The following is a 5,987-nucleotide window of genomic DNA, read 5'->3' as shown; positions in this document are numbered from 1 at the left end:
ATCGTCGAGGCGATGGTTATAACAAAAGAGAAAACCATATGGGTTCTAAAAATAACCCTTTAAAAGGCAAGGACAATCACTGTCATCTTTGTGGCCTTAAAGGTCACTGGAAAAATGAATGTCAGCACCTGAGCATTTTGTCAAGTTGTATGAAAATTCCTTTAAAATGAAAGGAAATAAAGGTGGCGCCTGCTCTTCAAATGCTCGAGTAGAGTAACACTGACTATCAAAGATGATGCTCAGGCAGGGTCTTCTAAAAAATATGATGAGAATGTTGAGGCGAATTTAACATTAAAAGACGATGTTTTTGATGGGCTCGATGATATTACTCATCTAAAATTTGAGGACTTCTTTGCGGATCAATTGAAGATTGATAAAAGAACTAAGATATAAATAATGTGTTATGTGTTTTTAATGTCTAATTTAAAGTTCATGTACTTAAAAAAAATTGCTAAGCTTTGTACTTCTTATTATGTATTTTTATTCTGATGAAGATAAATAAAAAAAATTTCCAGTCTTCAGTTGGACTCAAGATGAGTAGGGGAGATGTGTGTCTTTTGTGTAGTGTCACAACTCATACGATACTAAGAGAAAATAAATATTTTTGTCATTTGGTAATGAAAAAGACATATATTAATGCAATATTCGATAGTACAAAATGATTTGAGGGCTCTAGAAGCGCGGCCTTATTACTATATGGAGAAAAATTATTTGTAATTGATAATTCATTGTATATTAATATGTCTCATAGAAACTTGTTAAGTTTCAAGGTTATTTGCCAAAATGGCTACCATGTTGAGACTGCTAATGAAGGAAAGGTTTAATACCTTTATATACTACAATAAATACAGAGAGAAAACTGTACATGAAAAATTGCATGTACTTTTTTCTGAGTTGTACCATATAAATATTGATATAGTTGAATCACATGTCGTAGTAAACAAAAGGTTTACTGGTTCTAATGATTTTATCATTTGGTATGATCGGTTGGGTCATTCTAATTATAATATGATGCGCAAAGTGATTGAGAATTCACATGGTCATTCTTTGAAAAACCAAAATGTTCTTCAATCAAAGGAATTCTTTTCTGTTGCTTGTTCACAAGGAAAGTTGGTTATCAAACCATAATAGGCAAAGGTCGGGGTGGAATTCCTTGCATTTCTAGAAAGGATACAGGGTGATATATGTAGACCTATTCACCCTGCATGTGAACCATTTGAATATTATATGATCTTGATAGATGCATCTACAAGATGGTCATATGTGTTCTTATTGTCAACTCATAGTATGAGTTTTGCTAGATTGTTTGCTCAAATAATAAGATTAAAAGCACAATTTTCAGATTATGCAATAAAGATACTTCGTCTTGATAATGTTGGTGAGTTTACATATCAAGCATTTTATGATTATTGTTTATCCACTAGAATAACAGTTGAAAATCTTTTTGCGCATGTTCATACTTAAAATGATCTAGTAGAGTCATTGATTAAACGTCTCAAATTGATAGCTAGACCATTGTTGATGAGGACAAAGTTGCCTGTTACAGTTTGGGGACATGTTATTTTGCATGCAGCGGCACTTATGCGTATAAGGCCAACCAACTATCATGACACTCCCCATTGCAATTGATTTTTGGTCAGAAGCCAAACATTTTCTATCTTAGAATTCTTGGTTGTGCAGTATATGTTCCAATTTCTCTGTCACAACACACAAAGATGGATACCTAAAGAAGGTTGGGGATATTGTTGGGTATGAGTCTCGTTCTATTATAAAAGATTTTGGAACTTAGAACTGGAGATTCATTTACGCAAGGTTTGCTGATTTTCATTTTGATAAATCAGTATACCCAACATTAGGGGGAGAACAAAAGAAGTTGGAAAATGAGATAGATTTGAATATATTTTCGCCGTCTCATTTAGACCCCCGAACAAATTAGTGTGAGCGAGAAATTTAAAAGATAATTTATTGGAAATCAACTGTCGGATGCATTTATTAACCTTTCACGTATTACTAAATCATATATCTCGCCTGCTAATGTTCAAGTTTGAGTTGATATCCCTATAAGAAAAAATGTTAAGGCAAAAGAGTTTGAACAACGCCTAAAGTGTGGTAGACGAGTTGGTTCCAAGAATAAAAAGCCTCGAAAAAAGAAAAAGAATAAATGATCAAGATGATTATAATATGGAGACAATTGATTATGAAGAGCTCACTACTAAAGAGGTCTATGAACATGAAAACAATGAGAATGAGGAAATATCAATAAATTATGTCTAAACGAGAAAAAGGTGAAATCGAAATAATATTGTGGTGGATAATATTTTTTTCTATAATGTTATAGTTGAAATAATGCAACAAAATGAGGATTCAGAATCAAGATTTGTAAATGAATGTAGATAGAGAAATAATTGATCAAAATGGAAGGAAGTAATTCAAATAGAAGTCGCTTCACTTGAAAAATGTGAAGTTTCTGGACCAATAGTCCGAACACCTGAAGGGGTCAAACCAGTTGGGTAAAAATGGATTTTTGTGTGAAAACACAAAGAAAATGGTAAAGCTGAACAATAAAAAGCACGACTTGTAGCACAAGAAAATTCGCAAAGGCCTGACATTGATTATGAGGAGATGTATTCTCTTGTGGTACATGCAATTACCTTTAGGTATCTAATAACTATGACAGTTCATGTAAAACTTGAAATGCATCTAATGGACGTTGTCACAAACTATTTATATGGCTGGCTAGAACACAATTTTTTTATAAAAAAATCTGAAGCACTCAAAGTGCCTGAAGCATATAAAAATTGAAAGAAAAATTGTTCAATAAAGCTTCAGAAATCCTTATATGGATTGAAACAATCAGAGTGATTGTGGTATAATCGTCTTAATGAATACTTGCTAATAAAAGGATATACAATGACCCTAATTGTCCTTATATTTTTATACGAAGGTCAAAATCATAATTTGTAATAATATCTTCTAATGTTTATGACTTGAACATCATTGAAACTCCTGAAGATCTTTCAAAAGTTGTTGAGTGTTTGAAGAAATAATTTAAAATGAAAGGTCTTTGTAAGACACGATGTTGTCTAGGTATTCAGATTGAACATTTGACAAATGGAATATTTATCCATCAATCAACATATACTGAAAAGATTTTGAAGCTATTTTACATGGATAAATTACACCCATTAAGTACCAGATGGTTGTGAGATCTCTTGATATAAATGAAGATTCATTCCAACCTCAAGAAAAGGATGAAGAACTTCTTTGTGATAAAACACCATATCTTAGTGCTATTGAGACACTAATGTACCTTTTCAGTAAAACCCCACCAGATATTTGCTTTGTAGTAAGTTTATTGGTGAGATTCAGCTCATATCCATGTCATATTATATGTCACATTATTACTTTGCACTTGCATTAAGAAATGATGTAATTTTATCGTTCTGTCCTTATTTCATGTTTTCTTAAGTTAACTCTTAATAAATGACAAGATTAATTAACTATTCTATCAAGTGTATAATACACAAAATATGATAATTTATGCATAAATTTTATAATATGACAAGTATTGTGATCCAACTATTTATAAAAAAGAATTACATATAAAAAGTGGAACTGAGGGAGTATATATTCCATGTTTTTCCACTTTGAGGAGGTAGTAGATCATAATATCAATACTAAGAAACAAATTTTTCTTCTCCCATTCTTGCGTGTTCGGTCATCTTTAAATAAATCTTTGTTATATAAGAAGAGCTTGTTGAATCCTGAGAGATAGATTCCACCCGGATGAAATATCATCAAGGACAGTGTCTTTTGACATGCCTCAAGCTATGAGAATTTCTTAGAAGAGTTTGTGATGAAGTACAAGCTTTAGTAAATTTCTTTCAAATTTTTGTGATGAACACATTTTTCGTAAGGTTTCCAACATAATTCACTCTATTCCTTTTCATCACCAACAAAATTATGATGAATAATACTAATGTCAATGTCAAAACTGTTGGAATTAATGCATTCACACCTTGATATTTTAGTCTTTTAATATTTTCTCTAATAATTTTCAAAAATTCTTTTAGGAGTTTATAATACATATATCTAATAAATTGTGATATTAATACATGTATCTAATAAATTGTGATATATTTATCTAGTTATTTATGCAAGACTTTAAATTTTATATTTTGTTAGTGTAAATAGAGATGTAATAGATGATTCAAATCATCTCAAATTATTTTAAATAATCTATATAAAACTTAAGCATTCTCTTAAAAAAAATTACTCTCCTTCTATATTTCCTAAAATCATTTGTAGGAATTTCCATATATCAATGCACTCTGAATCTCTTTAATTTTTTCTTGTCTTCAATAAATACATATGTATAGCTCCGTGGTGCATATAAATACAGCTCTCTCCCATTTTTTTTCTCACATTCTAATTATTCTATTTTGACCAAGTCTTCTTTTTCATTTTAAAAAAACAAAACCATAATACGCTGAAAGAATTATCATCACAAGGTAGACAATTTGAGACTGCTACATGAGAGGCTAGTGATTGTGTTGCTGTGACATATTTTCAGTACTAGTTACACAACATCAAATGCAAATAATAATTAATGTCAGTAATTGTGAGGTTGAAGGCTAATAGGAAGTCCTTCAAGAGGGGTAGGCATTGGATCATATATCATTTTCTCATTGGGAATAAGTAATTTCCAATTAAATTTCCTGATTAAGATGTGCAGAAAGATGAGAATCTCCAGTCGAGCAAACTCTTTTCCTACACACATTCGTGGTCCTCCCCCAAATGGAATATACGTATATGGTGCAGGTCCAACTCCTTCAAATCTTGATGGTTCTAAGCTTGTTGCGTTGGGGAAAATCTCTGGATCCAAACTTGTTAAACCAGTATTCCAGTAAAACTGTTCCAACATAAATAAATCAGTTTTAACTTCTATGCATAAGAAACTATTTATATAAGATTAACCCAATTCAGTTTCATGTAAATCACATGATAAAAATAGTAATCTACTTATTCCAATTTCATTGTCCTATGTTTGTTTCAGAAATAATATTGCTTTCATTTTCGGATAATTCTTTAATTTCAACTTTCAACATAGCATATTTATGACTACAAGATGAAAGAATATTTTGATAAATTTGACATATCTTTAATTTTAGATCACAAGATTTAAAAGTTCTTTTTCACTTTCGGAAATTGTATCAAACCAAATAAGCAAACAAATTAAAACCCAAGAAATATTCCCTTTCTCTCATTTTTATGTAACGACCTGTTTAGTAGGTTCGAGCAGTAAAATATTATTGATAAAAACTGACTGGGTCGACGGACCACGCGACGGACCGTCATGGTCACGACGGCCCGTGATGGATTCCGTCGTCCCATACTTGTAAATTTTCTTCTGCTACTCTTCTCATTATCCTCGACGACAAGTAGGACAAACCGTCATAGGCACGACGGACCGTCGAGGCGCTTCGTTCCAAAATACTTAAACTCTGAAAATCTGGGTACTGAGATCGACTCTCTGAACTTCAAGACGGAACTGCAGGACGGACCGTCGTAGGTACGACGGACCGTCACAAACCCTTTACAGAATTTGACTCTGTGAACTTTGTGACGGACCTGCAGGACGGACCGTCGCAAATACGACGGGCCGTCACAAGTTGCGTAAACCTAACTGGGTCGGATTTCTGCTAAAAGTTTTAAAGGGGTGTTTTGGACTATTCATGACAAACTTTATGAAATTAGTGGGGTAAGTTTAATAATTTATTCACTTGGGGGGTTAAAGGAGATAACCTTGAAATAAATAATGGGTTACTTTTATCATAATGAATTATATGATAATTAGGGTAAAAGAAAAAGAATCTGGAGAAGAAAAATAAAAAGAAGCAGAGAGGGAGAACGAGCGAGAAATAGAGAACGAAGTAGAAAGCAAAAGGCATTGGGGAGATAGCTTGCTTGATCACGATTCTTCGGTG

General features: G+C 32.3%; 1 pseudogene; it reads right to left on the bottom strand.

Moving 5' to 3' along the window:
• Positions 1 to 4,328: 4,328 nt before the first annotated feature.
• LOC107028218 overlaps positions 4,329 to 5,987 on the bottom strand; it is an 11,494-nt pseudogene continuing 9,835 nt past the window's right edge.

Source organism: Solanum pennellii, chromosome 1 (assembly GCF_001406875.1).
Source record: "Solanum pennellii chromosome 1, SPENNV200".
Taxonomy (NCBI): domain Eukaryota; kingdom Viridiplantae; phylum Streptophyta; class Magnoliopsida; order Solanales; family Solanaceae; genus Solanum; species Solanum pennellii.
Note: the sequence above shows the minus strand (reverse complement) of the source record. Positions and strands in the feature narration are given on the sequence as shown.